We start from the raw sequence: 19,652 nt of genomic DNA, 5'->3' as shown, positions 1-19,652 counted from the left end.
GCACTTCCTACCACACTCCAGAACATTAAAAAAATTCTTTGTGGTGCTCCTGCACTTAAAAGGGCACACCAGGATCCAAAAATATTCATAAAAAGCCCTTGTAGGGCATTTTGGGACGCTCATTGCACAAGGCAGTGAATAATAAAAGAGCAACGGGAGCAGCTTATTTGTCTGCCACTGCCAGGTGGGAGCAAAGTTGTGTTCTTTGGAGAGTGAGGGCAATGCATAAAGACTTGAGTAGGGGGCTGGATGCCTTTTTCCCATAATTACTGAATCGGCCCCAGTGGATGGGGTCCCAGGGGCCTTACACATGCTTGGGCATACCTACTCCCCTAAATGTAATGTTGCACCGGGGGATGGGGTAGCCATGGCCTTCGAAAGGCTTGGGGATGGGGGGACACATGGCCCCTCTCCATAAATTAACATATGGTCCCTGGGGTATTGTGTCCCTGGGGCTTTCAGAGACTCAGGAAGGGAGGCTGCACGCCCCACTCCCCCCCCAAAAAGACTGTGCAAGGCCTTGACCCACAAAAGGGAGTTTACATTTTAAAAGGGATTTTATATTTTAAAAAGGAGCCTGTGCTTTTCTTTACTTCTTTTTTCAACAGGACTGTTTGTAGCCCACTATGTTTTTTTATTCTTTTTATAGGACAGGGCACTGAGTTCCGAGTCATAAAATGACTGCCGCCGCATCACAAAAAGCAGGCTTTTGTGGTAAAGATCAAGCTTTCTGCCAAATTTGGAGTCATTCTGCTCAGGCGTTTTGCTGTAAATGTGTCTTAATTTTCCTATGGAAAATTGCATGAAGAAAACACCTTTTGTGACCCACCCTCTTTTTTTCTTGGCCCTTGCTTGATGGATCACCATGAAGCTTTCCAGGTAGATGCTGAGTTGGATGAACTTTTTGTTTTTTTTTACAAAGTTTTGTGAAGATTCGTCAAATGGCGCCAAAGTTATGAGCAAACCAAAAAATCCTTTTCCTATGGAGATTTGATCCTAACTATAATTATCCAGTGCCAAGCATCTCCGCCATGCACAATGTTCTCATGAAAGATGTCATTTCAGATGCTGCAGTGATGTGACCAATGTTGTCATAGAACATGTCATGAGGGATGTAATATATGAGGTAATTAGCTGTACATTGCTAGTACGCAAAGTACAGTTACCTTAGGGTGCAAGTTACAGTAACTGGATTTAACTCTAGCTGTTGAATTTCATTGGTTCTGTTAGTTTGAAACAGTATGTATTAACTGACATTTTCACCTAAATGTAACATCTTTTTAACCTTTGGTTTCTTTAACATGAAGTAATGTCCTGGGTGCAGCCGTAGCCAGAAGCAGAAGCAGAGCTGTCCCCTGTTTCTCTTCCTGCTATCAGGCTTTTTTAGCTGCTCTCATTGGTGCGAAAGCAATGTCAGCTCCAGCAGGAAGCGAGGAGCCAGCGGGGACCTTAGGGGCCTTGAGGACTCTCAGGAGAAATGGCCAGGCACCGGGGATGGGGTATTTGGTGCAGAAATCGTATCAGGGAGGGGGCCAAGTGGCCCCTCTACCCATTTGGGAATGGCTGGCCCCTGAGCCCAAAATCGTCTGGGGGCAGGGGCTGTGCGGTCCCCATCCATTATTAAAAAAAAAATTAAATGCCAGAACCAAGGGATGGGGTCACTGATACCAAAATCGGCCCGGGGAGGGGGCTGGTGGCCCCCATTTGTTGATGGCTGGGCACCGGGGATGGGATCCCTGGGGCCAAAACCGACTGGAGCAGGGGGTCCAAACAGCCTCCCTCCCAAATAAATTTTTTTAAAAGGTTGTACAGTGAACAGAGAATCGCGGAGTTAGGGGCCAGTCGAGTGCTGGTGGTGCCCCTCCGTTTTAGAGACTTCTTGTTAAATCTGGCCCACGATGTCCCTCTGGCTGGACACCTGGGTCAAGACAAAACATACAGTCGCCTGGTGACCCACTTTTTCTGGCCCAAGATGAGAAACGACGTCCTCAACCACTGCCGGTCCTGCCCCACGTGCCAGGCCAGCGGGAAAAGCGGCTGCAAACTTAAAGCACCTCTGCAACCCTTCCCGGTTGTCACCACCCCGTTCGAGAGGGTGGGCATAGACATTGTGGGGCCCCTGGACCCCCGTACAGCACAAGGACATCGGTTCATCCTGGTACTGGTGGACCACGCCACCCGCTACCCCGAGGCTGTTCCCCTGCGAACTGTAACAGCCCCGGTGGTCGGCCGGGCCTTAATGGGGATCTTCTCCCGGGTGGGCTTTCCCCGAGAAGTTGTCAGCGACAGAGGCACAAACTTTATTTCAAAATATATGAAGTCCCTCTGGCAACAGTGCGGGGTCACCTACCGATTCACGACTGTGAGAAGTTGGCCTGGTATATAATGCTCACTAATTCTAGTGATCACTTTGTACCATGCCAAGCAACCCTTATGATGATGGTTGTAATTCAACCTTGTAGACCAGTTATCCTAGTGGTAACGTGGACAAAGCAGTCTTAGGCTAAACTCTGAAAGGCATGTGAAGCCAGCTGTTATACCATACACAACCCCCTTGAATACCAAATGAAAGGGACACCACACAGATATATATTGAAAATATATATTGATTTATTAACTATAAAATCCCCTGGACTCTTTATGAGCACAGAAGCACAAGCGTTAAATCACAAGACAGTTTAAAATACACAAAAGTTGCACAATATGGATGAGCCCTAGGGGCCACCTAAACCATATACTAAGAAAGTGGTATAAGAGATACCAATAGGAAAGTGAAGAGGCCTAGGGCCTTGGGAATCGCTGGAGCTATTCGAGACTGGAAATAACTAAGTCGGGAAAGGCCCACGGGACTCGGGTGCAGTGTTCAAAGTGCACGCACTTTCCAATGTAACGGCTATGGTGCGTAAAAAGTACACAAAGTTAGTTTAAGGGCACTTCCGCTGAACCTAGAGGAACAAAACTTAAGACACAGACCCTAGAGGTGTGTACCAGTGTAGGGACACCGGCTTTGCAATGTTACCTCACCCACAGGAAGTGGGTGCACAGGGTCGAAGTGGCGTCGGGTTCTGACACGCAGGTTCTTGGCGCTTGAAGCTGAAGATGCTGCAGGCGATGTGAAGGAGAAGTGTCCGGTGGATCCAAGGGTGGATCTGAAGTGGTGAAGACCTGAAAGCAGAGGGGACAATGTTCAAAGTCACTGACCAGTGACCACCGTGGAACCAGATTGGAACCAGGCAAAGTCGGGTGCAAACAGGTGATCAGGGGTTGCTTCTCTCTGCAGCCACGTGGACACGAAGAGGTCAAAGACGTCCAGGAGTCGATCACGAGCTGTCCCTCGAAGGCTCTAGCTGATGGCGGTGTCGGCAACTCAATTGAAGCAAACAAGCCTTGGCTAACGCAAGCCACGGGGAAAGTGAAAAAGGCTTATTACTCGGACCAGCAAGGTCAGAGCGGGTACTCCTTTCTACAGGAGCGAGGGCAGGTCTGGAGCAACCAGACCCACAGTGTAAATTGTAGGTTTCGTCGCCAAGATGGCTGCTGACCACGTGACAAGCGGCCGGGATGGCGAGTCGAGTGGCAAAAAGCAAAAGGGCCCCACGCAGATCGTGGAGATGCTGGAGGGCTGATCTTTGGTGCAAATGCTGCTCGGTTGTGGGGCTTCTCAAACCCCAAAGCACAGAGTCGAGGGTGCCTCGGGTGCTGCGCAGTCAGCGTCTCGGGGGTCTTTCAAGATGGCCGCTCCCACGTCTCTCGGTGCCTCCACGGGTCCCTTCTTTGCAGGGACTGTGGATCGGGCTAGGAGAAGTCTGGGAAGCTGTGTCTTGTCAGGCTCTGCACTCAGGCTCCGGCGGGAGGCGGCGGCAAAGCAGACGTCGAGGTGCTGGGTGATACCTGTGTTCACAGGGTGGCCCCTCCTAGGCCACAAGGGAGATTCTCTTCAGTCTTCTGTGCAGCAGAATGTCGAAGTCCAGTCTTCTTCTTGTTTAAAGTTGATTTCAGGATGATCTGCTGTGCAATGGCACTGCTCCCTCTCTTATTCCAATCTGAGGGGTGGATCTCCTGCTAGGTCCCTCCCCTATGGGTGGGACCAGGAAGGGGGGTGGTTACACCCCCTCTCCTTTGTCCAGCTCCTCGCCAGGACTGGGGCTGGAAAGCCCCAGAACCGGTTTGGGCTGGCTTATGCACAGGGACACCTTGTGTGCCCCAGGCATGTCTCAATCTATTCAGCCCTGTCCTACCCAATACACAAAACCCTGTCTGGGGTGGTGCTCGCACCTCCCCAGGCAGGAAACCCTTTGTCCAGGCCCTCCTCACTGGAAGGACTCCCAGCAGCAGGAGGTCAGACATGTGTCTGTGGTGGCAGCATCCATTTTGTGATGCTGAGGCTCTGTTTAACTTTAACCGGGGTTAAGGCTACACACATGTCGTGTCCCTCTAGAAGGGTGGAATGCTATCCCCGTCGCCAGAACTGGCGAGGGGATAGTATTCCAATTCGTATGACACCTTACTCGACATGTTTTGATAAAGCCAAACCAAAGATAGCATTTAACCGCGAGGATTATAATGCACTTAAGAGTATATGGTATGGCAATATCCCGGAACAGCTTAGGGAGTGGTTCCCGACAGCTGCAGACAGGCTCAGCTCATGCTAGAGCACCATCTCACATATTTCCAAGCACTCTGCCTCTAGGATTGATGAGGCCTTCCATAGGAGTGGCTGATAGGAACATATGTGTCCAGTTTAGGGTTAGGCACAGACATACTGTACCTAAGTAAGAGGTGATTACACCAACTTACCCCAGCTGAGTGATCAGCCAGTTGTGTCAAATATGGAGGCCAGGCCAGGGGTGGCACAATACATGCTGCAGCCCCTGGCAGGCCTTGGCTACACCTATGCCCTGGGTACCTATGGTACACTGTTACAGGGGCCTATAAGGTGAACCAATTCCAATTGTGTTATGCACCTAAGGTACATGGAGTCCATTTTAAGGAGAGAGCAATCAGCCTGGGGCCCTGAATAGCAGGATCCCAGGCCAACTAAGTCAAAAACCAGCTAAACACCAGGCAAAAAGTTTGGGGGTAACCATAGTCAGATATCCACCTTCCTACAACGACCCCCTATCACCCTCAAGGAAACGGACTCGTCGAACGGTTCAACTGCACCCTCAAAGGAATGATTGGGGGGTTGGAAGAGCCCCTCCGTCGCCAGTGGGATGTGCTACTGCCGTGCCTCCTCTTCGCATATCGAGAAGTCCCCCAGAAGTCCCTCGGCTTCAGCCCGTTCGAACTCTTGTATGGACACCCGGTGCGAGGGCCCCTCAGCCTAGTCAAAGAAGGTTGGGAGATGGCCCCCCTAAAGACCCCCCCAGATGTCTTCAAGTACCTCCTGACCCTACGCAATCAAACCAGGCGACTCTAAAACGGAGGGGCACCACCAGCACTCGACTGGCCCCTAACTCCGCGATTCTCTGTTCACTGTACAACAAGTCGTTGTCCCAATAGATCCAATGGGCTCCGGTGGTGTCCCCTGTGCTCTGGGCGAGGGCTTGCTGGCGGAGTCCCTCTAGGGAGGGACAGGTCTTCTGTTCTTGACGGAACTGTTCTTGGGTGGGCCCCCCCTCTTGACACCACTGAGCCAGGCTGGGAAGGTCCTGGGGTTGAGCGAGCCCTTCGGGAGTTTGTTCCGGTGGGTCGGTGTCTTCTACTGGAGCGATCGGGGGAGGGGGTGCTGGCCATTCGGGTTCTTCTGGTCGGGGGATGGTATGGGCGGCCATGGACCGGGTGGTTACACACGCCCAGTCCGGGAGGCCCAACATCCCCAGGTGTTCTATTCTTTCTACGGCGGCCCACGGGGAACTCTCAAGATCATTTCCCAGGAGACAGTCTACGGGGGCGTCATCTCGGACCGTCACCTTCAACATGCCGGATACTCCTCCCCATTCGAAGGGGACGCAGGCCATCCGACATAGACTCTCCGAATTGTCGGCTGAACGGACGGGGCAGAGAATGTTCGGCAGGATCTGCTCTGGGGTCACCAGGTGACAGCGGACGGCCGTCACACTGGCCCCTGTGTCACGTAGGGCTTCGGCCCTGCGCCCATTAATGTTCACCCACTGACCATATTTTCTGGTGTTGGCGGGTAGGGGAGCCCGCGGGACCATGTCTCTTTCCCCTAGGCACGCTAGAACCATGGCGGCCGGTTCCCACTCTTGTTGTTCTTGTTCGCACTCCTCCTGTTCTTCGGAGATTTGTTCTCCCCCCAGGGCGGCGGCAGCTACCTGGTGGGGTCTCGGAGTCTGGTTCTGGGGACAGTTCGGGTCATTGGCGTAGTGGCCGACTCGCTGGCATCGGTGACATGTGACATTGGCTCGGAACCCTGGGCGCACCGGGGGGTTGCCCTGGTTGGTCGGGGGCGGGGTGCTTGCAGCGGGAGCGGCCGGGACGGTGTCTCTTCCTCGTCCCTGGCCTCCTCCTCCTCCTCGGGGACGGTGCTGACCTTGGTTGTTCCGGTTCTGTTCGTGTGGCCCACTCCGGCCTACTCGAGTGCTCTCCCAACGGTCAGCCTCGGCGGCGAGCTGCCGTGGGTCGGTCAATTTACTGTTGAGGAGGTGCTGCCTGAGCTCGACGAAGCAGTTGTTAGAGAGGTGCTGCCACACCATGAGATTAAAAAGTTGCTCGTAGGTTGTTACATGGCTTCCCTTGATCCAACCCTCGAAGGCTCGGCTGAAATAGTTTACATATTCCACCCAAGTTGTACCTGGGATCCGGGTGAAGTCTCGGAACCTCTGGCGGTACATTTCGGGTGTGAGCCCATATCGGGTGAGGAGGGCCGCCTTGATGTGGTCATAGGAGGTCATCAGATGGTCTGGGAGCTGTAACAGGGCATCGCGGCCTTCATTGACGAACCTCCCCCATAGACCGTCTCCCCAGTCACTTCGATCAATCCGGTGGGAGGTCATGGCGATCTCGTAGGCCTTGAACCACTGTTGTATGTCGTCATCTCGGAAATATTCTCGAACGACATCCTTGGGGATGTGTACTTTCTTTTCTGTCGTTCCTGGGGTGCGCGGTTGCTCGGGCACCCCCAGTTCTTTGTTCTGTTTCCGTAGGTTTATTTCTGCTAGATTGCGCTCGTGTTCGTACGCTAATTTTTTTTCTTCAAGCTCTCTCTGCCTCTGTTTTTCTTCCCGTTCTTCTCGGAGCCGCAAATGTTCTAGGTTCAGTTTCTGTTCGGCTAATTTGAGCTCACTGTCCATTTTGATTCGGGCCATTTCTAACTCATGCAGTCTGCTTTTTTCTCTCTCTTGGATCTCTTCCTGCGAGAGACCCGTTCTTCGCTCCTCGGGAGCCGTGGTGTTCCCCTCTGATGCTGCAACGTTTTGGTCCGGGGGTCTGACTGCCCCGGTTTCTGCCCATGACTCAATGGCGTGCTTGAAATCGTCTTTAGTACTCAGACCGGTGGTAGCAATGCCTAATTCCATGCAGAATTGTTTCAATTCACGATGGCTGTATTCTTCCAATTTCTCCATCTGGAATTTCTCGGTGGATTCGCTCTCTTTGGTTGTCATTGTGTTTTCGTCGTGGGGTGAGCTACTCTCTGTACGATTACGCGTTGATTCGGATCGCGCCGCTGGCCACCAATGTTAGACGGACCGGGAGGGTCGGCCGAGGACAATGGGAGAGGTCTCCAGGGAGAACCCCTCCAGCGATCGTACAGACAAGTAACTTCCCCCCCACAGACGTACACCACACAGAGATAAGGTTTAACGTTCTTTGTAAGTGATCTTTAAGTACGGTAGAATGGTACAAGGAGGTCTGGACTCAGGGGTCCCCTCGATTCTAGTCTCTTGGATGGGAAGGGGGTAGCGGGACAGTCTGATTACCAATCTGGTAGATGCGATGATATGATGAATAGCTCACAATCCTCGAGCTCGGCGTTCTAGATGGACGGGCCGCGGCAGCGCCGGTAGGTCCCGAGATGATCGTAAATAGCGACGGTCCGCGGCGGCGCCAGCAGGTCCCGATGAGGTGGTAGGTACAACGGTCCGCGGCCGTGCCAGCAGGTCCCGACGAAGATGAAGGATGCAGAGGGTTGCGGCAGCGCCAGCAAGCAGGACGATAGTTCGCAAGGCAGGACTACGGCAGCGCCAGTAGTCCGTCAAGGATGAGTTCTTCACGGTGTCTCTCGACTCCAGGATACAACTGCCTTCCTGCTCTGGAGCTGCCCCAGTTATAGGTCTGGCGCCCTTTGATGTCCGGACCCTCGCACTTGGAGGTCGGGAGGTCCGGGATGAGGGAGTCCAGACACCCAGCAGGGGGGTGGAGCCAGCGCCCGGGGGGAGCTGGGTGCGATCGGCACCTGGCGGGGGAGAGCCATCGACACTTCTTTCTCCCATTGACCTGCCAAGTGGTCCGTTCACCTCCTGGGTGGATGGTGGTGCCGGGATGTCGGGGCCTGGCCAGGCCCAGGGTTAGGGTCGATCTGAGGCCACGCGGCCTCGTGGTGCAGTGTCCAAGATGGCGGCCGGGCCGGGCGAGGCCCGGTAGTGGTTCAGCCCCATGATACAGAGATGTCCGGGGGCAGGAGTCCCGTATGAGATGGGGTGCGGGGTACTTCTGTGGGTAACACCTGGAGGGCCGGGGCTCGGGCCCTGTCATGCTGGGAGGGAGCGAGCCCTTCCTGTGGCCTGTCCAACAGGTTGGGTCCTGGGGGATGTGGTCCCTGGGGCCGAAAACAGCCTGCAGAGTTTATCATGTGGCCCCGTCCCTCATTTGTGCCCGCACAAATGCTAACTTCGTCCGCATGGCCAAGGCAAAGACAGTGTGTTTTCTCTGCTTTTCCACTGTGAATCCTTGCTTTTCTCGAGCGCAATATCTAACATAGTGTCTGTGACAAGAGGGTTCTTTTTTGTCACTTGCTGCTGAGAGCAGGGATCATGTTCTAGACTTTTAAAAGACAGAAGTATGTAAACTTGCCTAGGAACCCAGCCCGTTTGGCCCCACCTGTATACATTTGCAGTATGCAACGTCTTCCCGCCCTTTTCAGAAGGTGAAGGATGTCATGTCGTCCTGCCTGACCCTGGTCTGCGTACAGGGCAGGCGGAGGCGGAAGGGGTGGAGCCGCAAAAGGAAAGGAAAAGGTTAGTATGGCGACGGCAGGCATAGAATATAGAAGTGTTGCCTGCAGTCCTGAGTGCACGTCTTCCTTGGGGGGGGGGGCTGAGATAGTTCACTGGCGACGAGGGTGGGATACTGGCGACCCACCGCTTCTGCCCCTTGCTGCAGCGTTCCTGAGTGAGCGCGCAGCCAAAGACCCGCCTGCCGGAGAACCGAAAGGAAACAAAGAGCACAAAAACGCGATCGGTATCGCGTGGGGGGGTCGCGGTCTGCCAGAGCGCTGTGAAACTGAAACCAGCGCTACACAAAGGGTGAGTCCAAGCAGCGACTACCCTTATGAGAGACTGCAAGTAGATTGAAGCAGGCACTAAAGATAAAAGACTCACGTCCTCACGGCGGCCACCTTTGAGTCAGGCACCGTGCTTACAACAGTACAGGCTCTGACCCCGGCGGCCATCTTGAAGTCAGACAATTCACATAAAGCCTCAAAAAAATCGTGAATTCCTGCAAATAAAGCTTCGCCCGACCTGGGGAGTCTATGTTTTGCTCAGGATGTCGGTAGAAGCTGACACCTCACGCCCTGCTGCCGTGGGATCCACCCAGCAATCTCCACAACCGCGGCCAATGGTGCTAGGAGCGTCGTATCTGCGCCCGCCAGAGCCCCTAGAGCGGACGTCCGGGAACAGCATTGGGCCCAAATGGAAAAGCTGGGCTGAGGATTTTGAAGATTTCATGACGGGCTCTCAAGTGCAAGATTCCAAGCAGAAACTGATAGCCCTGCGAACCCTAATAGGGAAAGACATTGCACAAATTATCAAAGAATTGCCTGCTGCCAACGCCGCCTCATATGACGATGTAAAAGTAGCTCTAGATCGGAATTTCCTCCATAAACGAAACCTAGACTACGAGCGGAACACCTTCAACCTTGCCTCACAAGAAAAGGATGAACCAATGTGTGACTTCATTGCCCGCATTTGGCGCCTAGCCCGGTATTGCGAATTCGACACGTTCAACACCGAAGATGCACTGCGACTGCGCATTATTGAAGGGTGCCAGTCAGAATCACTGCGCCACCGATTGCTAAAGAAACACTATACGCCTGAAGAAATAGAGGAACTCGCTCGCATCAACGATCAAGCTGAAGACCATGCCAAGAAGATGGAAGCCAGCAAGTCTGAAAAAAAAGGAGCAGGCTTTCGGAATGCAGTCTCACGCGGACTCGAAGCACAGCCCCGACCGCCGCAAGTTGGAAAGACCAACGGAGCCCGCAGCAGTCAGACAAGCAGACCAGCCTCAAAATGTTACAGATGCGGACAGGACTACCCACACTCGGGACAGTGTCCTGCCATAGGACAGCAGTGTCACTGCTGCGGAAGAGAAAATCACTTCGAAATAGCCTTTCAAACGCGACAGTCTGAAATGAAGACGGCCAAGTCAAGTTCAGAAATCCACCTCCATGCCAGAGCAGTAAGATGAAGGAAAAGCCGATCATCCAGCTCATCAAGGTCGAGCGTCCAGTCAGTCAACTCATACAGATCTCAGAGGTCGACATCCCGGGAATCGTCGTCTCCCACACCTGTGTCACAAGACAGCGACGAATACGTGTGTATGGTGTCGGACCCCGACAGACTGAAGAAATACCCGAGATTGAACATTCAAATAGGGAGTCACCCCGCCAAGTTTTTACTAGATTCAGGAGCGTCCCTGAACTATATATGTGCCATGGAATATCACAGCACGAAACCCCAGCCAAAACTGGAACCAGCCGCTGTCCAAGTTTACACCTGGATGTCCAGGAAACCCTTACCATGCCTGGGACAGTTCTGCACGACTATGAACTATAAGGACCGACAGATCCAAGCCCACATCCACGTGATCGGGGGTCCTGACGCAGCGGATTGCCTTCTCAGTCTGCCGACATCAGAACGCCTCAAACTTGTCAAACTTTTATACACAGTGGATGACACCCCGAACATTGTCAACAAGTTTCCAAATCTTCTCAAAGGCCTTGGGAAGCTCAACCAGTTCAAGGTCAAGCTACACATCAATGAGCAGGTATCACCAATAGCGCAACACCACAGGAAGGTGCCGTTTCATCTGCAACAGGCAGTAGATGACGAGCTACAAGACCTGCTGAGGACAGATATCATTGAACGATCTACAGGGCCCACTCCCTGGGTGTCCCTCGTGGTGGTAGTGCCCAAAAAAGGACAAGACAACAAAGTACGCCTATGTGTGGACATGCGCGCCCCGAACACAGCCATTGAGAGGGAACGACATCCCGGCCCGGACCTCATATCAGTGTTATGATTGCTCGTCTCAATGGAGCAACTGTTTTCTCAAAACTGGATCTCAACAAGGGATACCACCAGCTGGAACTGCATGAGAAATACTGCTATATTACCACCCAGCGGACTACATGTCCCACACGCAAGAACGATGCTCTGTAGCAGAGGAATACATTCATTTCGTCATCGACAATGCATGCCCTCCAGCAGTGCCCCTAGAAGCTATTCGCGAAGCATCTGCTCAAGATTCCACCGTTCAGGCTACCATGGTCTGGATACGCACTAACTCATGGACACATCTGGAAAACAGCCACCAGGACGCAACCGCTGATGCTCAAGAACTTGTGGCATTCAAACATGTCCAAGAAGAACTATCAATCAGTACAGATGGTTTATTACTGAGAGGAGGGAGGATAATCATTCCTCAGCGACTGCGTCAAGGGGTCATCAACTTAGCTCACGAAGGGCACAGAGGAGTCATAGCCACCAAGAAAGCACCCCGGGAACGTGTCTGGTTCCCATCACTCGATCAAATGGTGGAGGCCACACTCAAGGACAGAGCCTCATGTCAGCTAGTAGGCCGAGACGAACCACCAGCCCCTTTGCAGATGTCTGAACTACCTGATGGGGTGTGGCAACAAGTGGCTATTGATTTCTTCAGGCCATTAAAATCCGGCAGATACATCATCCTCATTATGGATGAATATTCTCACTTTCCCATCGCGGTGCACAGACATAATATTGAGTCCAAAATATCGATTGGACATAATATTGAGTTTTTAATATAGACTGGACAAAATATCGACAGTTTAAATATCGAAGTATATAATATAGATAGTTAAAAATATCGATTTTGTAATATTATATCATTTTTAATAGTGTATTTTTATGTTATAATATGTGTGAAAAGTGTGTATTTATGTTATAAATAATTTTATTTAATGAATTTTGTTTTTATAATTATTGCGTAATGTAATTCTGTAGCGGGTTGTGGGTTTATAGGGGAATGGGGTGGGAAGTAATTTAATTATAATTAATTAAATATGTAAAATTATTTATTGATAGTAATTAGTCATTAATTGTTAATTAATTTATATTTTTTAATTAATTTAATTATAATTGTTAATTAATTTAAATTAATTGATTAATTGGTAATTATGTAAATTTAACTAATTTAATTTCTGTAGCGGGTTGTGGGTTTATAGGGGCATAGGGTGGTAAATAATTTAGTGATAATAATTAAATAATACAATTAAAAGTTATTTATTTGGAAATAATTGTGAAATAATTTTTAATAATTAATTGTTAATGTTTAATTTGTATTAATAGGTGATTAATTGAAATAATTATTGTTAATTAGTACATTTAAAATATTATTTATTATATTACATAACATTTTTATTTATTTTTTTATTAATTATTAATAGATATTCATTTTTAGATTTTTGATTAATATATGAAATATTTACTTTCTCTACTGTTGCACCCACTGGAGTGGGAATAGTAATTTTAACCCCTACGCTATCCAACACTTTCCCTACTGTTGCACCCACTGGAGTGGGAATAGTAATTTTAACCCCTACGCTATCCAACGCTTTCCCTACTGTTGCACCCACTGGAGTGGGAATAGTAATTTTAACCCCTACGCTATCCAACGCTTTCCATACTGTTTCACCCACTGGAGTGGGAATAGTAATTTTAACCCCTACGCTATCCAGCACTTTCCCTACTGTTGCACTCACTGGAGTGGGAATAGTAATTTTAACCCCTACGCTATCCAACGCTTTCCCTACTGTTGCACTCTTTGGAGTGGGAATAGTAATTTTAACCCCTATGCTATCCAACGCTTTCCCTACTGTTGCACCCACTGGAGTGGGAATAGTAATTTTAACCCCTACGCTATCCAACGCTTTCCCTACTGTTGCACTCTTTGGAGTGGGAATAGTAATTTTAACCCCTACGCTATCCAACGCTTTCCCTACTGTTGTACCCACTGGAGTGGGAATAGTAATTTTTACCCCTACGCTATCCAATGCTTTCTCTACTGTTGCACTCTTTGGAGTGGGAATAGTAATTTTTACACTTACGCTATCCAACGCTTTCCCTACTGTAGCACTATTTAGAGTTGGAATAGTAATTTTTACCCTTACGCTATCCAACGCTTTCCCAACTGTTGCACCCACTGGAGTGGAAATAGTAATTGTAACCCCTACGCTATCCAACGCTTTCCCTACTGTTGCACCCACTGGAGTGGGAATAGTAATTGTAACCCCTACGCTATCCAACGCTTTCCCTACTGTTGCACCCACTGGAGTGGGAATAGTAATTTTTACCCCTACGCTATCCAACGCTTTCCCTACTGTTGCACTCACTGGAGTGGGAATAGTAATTTTAACCCCTACGCTATCCAACGTTTACCCTATGCTTGCACTCTTTGGAGTGGGAATAGTAATCTTTACACTTTTGTTATTGTATGTTAATAATATTGGCTATTATTTAATTATATTTTGTTACTATATATATATATGTTTTAAGAAATATGAATAAAATTTTTTTTAACTTTCATTAATTATTTAATTATTATAAGTTAATTTAAGTATTTTTAAGTATATTTTAGTAATTAATTTTTAATATTATTTTACCATTGTTTTTAGTAAAGTCGATATTTCTTAATACCATATTTTTGTAAACGATATTTTTAACTCGATATTTTTGTACTTACCTGTTTGTAGATAGAAACTCGATATTTTGTCAGTCGATATTTTGTCCACGATATTCTTGCAGGTCGATATTTTGGCTCTTGATATTATTTCAGTGATCCTCCCATAGTGCATCAAGTGTCCTCCACAAATGCAACGGCTGTCATCCCCGTCATCGACGAAACATTCGCAGCATGGGGAATCCCCATAGGAGTGAAAACAGACAACGGGCCACCGTTTAACAGTCATGAATTTGCTGAGTTTGCGAAACATCTCAATTTCAAACATCGGAAGATCACCCCCTTATGGCCTCAAGCTAACGGCATGGTTGACCGATTCATGGGGACCCTTAAGAAAACAGTTAAGCAAGCGGAACTCGCTCACCGTGACATCCAGCAAGCGCTGAACGAAGGGCTGCGAGCATAAAGGACCACGCCACACAGTACCACAAACCAATGCCCTGCCACCCTGATGCTCAGGCGAGTTCCTCTCACGCGGCTGCCCGCGTCAAACACCGTCATGCAATCTCGAACCGTGACCACCGATCATGACACTCTGGTGAAACTGGACCAGGAAAAGAAATCAAAGATGAAGGACTATGCTGATCGGCGCAGGCATGTGCGACAGATGGACATTCATGAAGGAGACTGGGTGCTGGTAAAACAAGACCGTAGGACGAAGGCAGACAGTCGATACCTCGCACGCCCGCTGCGAGTCTCCAGTCGAAAGGGGACTATGATCACAGCTGAGTCGGAAGGTAAACGGATAACTCGAAACATTTCCCACTTCAAGAGGTGCAATCCCTCTGCTCACACTCGACTCCAAGACTGTGGTTCCGGTACGGACTCGTCAAGCCAAGGAGGAAACAGTGATGGGGCACGTCCCAGCTCAGGGAGGCTAGAAGATGACAGGGACTGCCATACTCCTGAACGGGCGCAAACCAGCCGCTCACGAAGAACAACCAAGCGACCTGTTCGACTCATTGAAGAACTCTGAGAGACAGTAAGCAGTACTGTACAAAAGGGGGAGGTGTCATGTTGTCCTGCCTGTCCCTGGTCTGCGTACAGGGCAGGCGGAGACGGAAGGGGTGGAGCCGGAAAAAGTTAGTATGGCGACGGCAGGCATAGAATAAAGAAGTGTTGCCTGCAGTCCTGAGTGCGCGTCTTCCTTGGTGGGGGGCCTGAGATAGTTCAATGGACAGCTTACTAAAAGGCCCCTCGGGGTAAGTTTCAGCCGAAACCAAGGAATATGATAGCATCTCCATCAAACAAAGAAGCACTTACTTCTGTAAAGAACAAATCATTCAAGTGAGTTTTATCTGCAGTTCCTGTGAAGTTATCCGAGGAAGACGCTCAAGTAACAATCACATTGGCAAAGTTACAGAAACACAAGGCCACTGGAGACATTTACTCGGCGTTCTTTACATAGCTGTAGTGTAGGAGACACACTATACATTTACCCAACGAGGTAGCACTTACTAATTAGCAAATAGAAAGTACTCAACTTGGGTAGAGGTGTTGCACAAAACGGTGGCCTCTTCTTGGATTAAAACTCAGGGCAGGATTCATTCTGCCACGTTGCTCCTTTCAGAGAAATGAAACCTTAATTGGAAGCACTTACAGATATAAACAATGCAGATGCCTGAGTTGAAACTCCACTTCTGTAAAGTACTAATCATCCTAACTCCGGGTGCATGGCCAAGGCAAAGAAAGTGTGTTTTCTCTGCATTTCCACCATGAAAAGTTGTCTGTAATCCGTGATGGAGGTGTTTGCATCTTTGCTTTTTTCAAGCTCAATATCTCATGTAGTAACTGTGAAGAGGGAATTCTTTCTTGTCATCTTCTACTGAGAGCAGAGTCTATGTTACTCCATTTTAAATGCCTAAGTAATGCCTAAAATCCACTCACACACCTACTCACAGACACAAGGACGTACATACCCACTCACAGACTCTTATTTTTCCAAGTTTTTAGTGAAATTTTGACAAAGAAAGAAATACAAGCAGTGCACCCCGGCATTTAGAAGAGTAAAACAAAAACATACAAATATATGAGCACAGTCCAGTGTGTCAACACCTTTGAAACCTAAGGCTGAACCATAAGCATACACAGTGAAACTCACAAAATCCCTGTGATACACTCAACTGCGAGTCGTCCAGTCAGAGTCCTGCTAGCATCCTCCCCACCGGAACTCCCCATGCCTCCCCCAGCTGTCCCCCCGCCCGCTTTTTCAATTCAAGGGTATATTAGGTGAATAAACGGTCCCCACACATCCTTAAACTTTATTAGTTGATCCTGTAATTTATGTATACTTTTTACATATGTGCCAATTTAAACAGTTCTGGTGTCCATTCCAAGTGAGTGGGCACCCTAGAAGATTGCCAATGGCGTAGAATACTGATCTTCACATTAGTTAAGAGCTGTGGACATCCACCTCCTACACAAGTGAGTTGCCTCTTCCACAACTGACATATCGTGCAAGAGGACTTGTTTTGCTGAGTCAATGAAGGGGAAGAGACTGGTATTGTGGAAGGTATGCCAAATGCCTGCCTAGTAAGTGGCAATATGTGGGCAAAACCATAGGATAGGATATAGATCTCCATCCTTTTGGCACATCTCCAACACCTGTTATCTGGGGCAAGTCTAGCTCTCTTTAGTTTGTATGCAGTCCAGTACCAGCTATGCAACATTTTAAAGTAAGTACATTTCAGCCTAGCTTCCCTCAGAGACCGATCGTTGAAGTTCATGAGCTCTCTCCAGTCCTGTCTCGATTTGTAAACCTACCTGGTCCTGTCAGTATTCAGCGGGGAAGCCACCACATTCCTCAGCCTCCTTGAAGATTTGACATAGAAGTGGGACTACTAACTGTGTATTTTGCTTGTAACACTCAGTGGGAAAATCATAATCTACTGGAGTCTTGTTGTATGATATCTCTGAGATAGCCATGAAAATCTCTTCCTCTGTGATGCCCCCATCAAGCTGATGTCTGCCTACCTGTGACCAGGTCAGAAGACGTACATTGGCCATAAACTCATTCTCATACCATAGGTCAGGCGTTGCCTCAGCTCTATGAAAGGAGCTCAAATAATGGGCGGAAGATTCTGCTATCTGCATTGGGTGTGTGAACAGCTGGCTCTCGGTATTCCTTATTTTCAGTATGATAAGTTAGGCCTTACCCTAGCCAAAAGCCTGCCTACCTTCTCGTCCTGCTCGTAATGCCACATTTTCAAGAACAAGAGAGCATATGCAGCCTTTGATGCAAAGAGCGGAGAAGTGAGGGGAGTGAGTTTTGAGTATATTGGGCTGTTGGCGTTCACACAGTCTGTTCTAGATGCCGCTGTTGATCGGACAGTTCCTATTTGCCAATCGTTGAGTGAAGCATCAAACTGCCCCGCAGGACACTTTTATCACATCCCACAGCGTTTGTGTGGAGGAAACTGACCCTTCGTTCTCAGCTAGTTACCTACGCAGATAGTCTGTAAGCCTCTGTTTTTCTAGAGGTGGTTTATAGAAAGACACATTCAGATGCCATTGTTTTTCCTCTGGAGCGACATGTTCAAGATCTAAATCCAAGACCGTAGGAGAATGATCTGCAATTTTCCCTCCACGATTGTGCAATCCTGCAGGGCCATCAGATTAGGAAGGTTCATAAGGAAATAGTCAAACATAGAGCAGGTCCCATGAACCCTAGATACGAAAGTGTATTTCCTGTCTCTGGAGTGAATAAGACCTCAAGGGTCTGTGAGCAGGGCACAAGTCCTAAAAAAAGAAGTGGGGGGACTCTCCAAGTTAGGTGGTGTTACAGGAAGTTAGTGAAAGAAGGGGGTTTTAATGATGTGGGCAGGCTGTAGGGGGAAAGAAACTATGAATAGAACACAAGAGAGCAACCCTGCCCTAGATATAGTGGTCCCAGAGAGGATCCAATCAGTATTAAAGGGGTGATTTATCTAGGAGCCAGCACTGCACATAACAAGAGGCAAGTCAATCCATATATACTCAGAGAAGATATATTTTTGAATATATATATATATATTTTTATTTGTTTATCTTCTTTGGTTTTATGTAGCAAAAAGTACAAAAGTTAATTACATTGTTTGAATCCACATTGTATTTATAACATCAAAAAACACATGATAGAGGGAAAGATAAAAAGGAGGAGAGTTAATCCTATAGCATAGCCTACCCAGTAACATACCACACTGCATTCATACTCTCAAACTCACTCATTCCATTTCAATCAATCTAGTGTTCTTTCATTCAACTTTCATTCACTCATATAGTCCTGGTACTTGCAACATAAGGATGTTAAGTTTGTTGCATAGGTCAGAATGTTATTCCAGGGGGCAGATGACGTATAAAGAAGTCCTGATGAATATGGGCCAGTGTGCCGTTTTCCTGGAAACGCAAGCCGACGCGCGTTTCGGTGACTGGCCGGTGTGGCCGCACCTTCGTCAGGGCTGGGGGTTGTTTACTGGGAGAGGGACAGGCATAAAATCTGGAAATAAAAACAGTGTCTTAGATTTTTGTTCAAAATCCAAAATACAAATTCAGATCATACAAATGTACATTTTCTATTTATTTAATGCATTTCGATAACATAATTGATTTCTTCTTTTGTTTTTTATGTTTTTAGCCAAACATTGTTTCATAGTAAGATTGCTGTGTGGTTGACTTCTTGTGACTGTGCAGCACTAGACTGCCTAGTGACACTCCCTAGAGCAGACTTCCCATTTGGTGAGGTCTGTTAAAGGCAACTTGATAACCTTATCTAAGCGAACCATTGGGTACATTTCATGACATATCTCATATTCAGACTGATTAAGCTTCCCTCATACACATACACATTCATTCTAGAGCGCATTGACTGAATTCCCATAATTGGAACTAAGATACATTAAGTTGAATTTAACTGTTGTTATGGCGGTCAGGAGTTTAGTTTTGGAAGCCCAAAATCTATTTAGAGAACATTATTTACAATCTAATGTTGTACTTACATAATGTATGTCAGAACATAGGGGTTACTGGCATGATTCGTGTGATGAGTAGGAAATTTGACACTTTACAAGGATGGACTACAAGGAAGCAGGAAACACGATGTATCAAAACATAGCACAATATTCCTGAATTACAAGATGTGGCTAGCAAGAGGAAAATAATCGTGCAATATATTACCTATATAGGGATCCTAGTATTTAGAGAACAGATACTCGTAGCCAGATGACCTATGGACAAGGGGGATGATACTTTCAGATTCCACTTTTGCCGGATACTGCAATCCTGTAATCACAATGAGGTTTAATGAGTAACTGCCTGAATAGTTGATGTTAATTAGGGCACTACTTCAAGCAAGGGAACACAAGGGGGTCTCTACTAAATTCGGTTCAACCCTCCGTTTTTATTTTAGATGGAATTTTAAATATGGGCTCCATTGTCTTATTTTGGATGCGGTCGGAAACAGACTAGGGTCCCATGGCCCTGTACTGCAGAAAGATAACACCGCGCGGTTAACGGCTTACCTGGAAAGGTTTCAGTCTGCTCACCGACAGGGA

The 19,652-nt window shown here is 48.2% G+C and overlaps 1 long non-coding RNA gene across 1 annotated transcript; it reads right to left on the bottom strand.

The window, feature by feature from the left end:
• Positions 1–18,494: 18,494 nt before the first annotated feature.
• Positions 18,495–19,357, bottom strand: LOC147728291 (uncharacterized). Its single transcript, XR_015309548.1, has 3 exons — positions 19,276–19,357; positions 19,098–19,175; positions 18,495–18,598 (listed from the first exon to the last, which is right to left on the bottom strand). It is a non-coding gene; the product is annotated as an uncharacterized LOC147728291 (long non-coding RNA).
• Between the last annotated feature and the right edge of the window lie 295 nt (positions 19,358–19,652).

This window comes from Lissotriton vulgaris, chromosome 3_1, assembly GCF_964263255.1.
Source record: "Lissotriton vulgaris chromosome 3_1, aLisVul1.2, whole genome shotgun sequence".
NCBI classification, from domain to species: Eukaryota; Metazoa; Chordata; class Amphibia; order Caudata; family Salamandridae; genus Lissotriton; species Lissotriton vulgaris.
The sequence above is the reverse complement of the archived record's forward strand: the minus strand, read 5'-3'. Positions and strand labels throughout refer to the sequence as shown.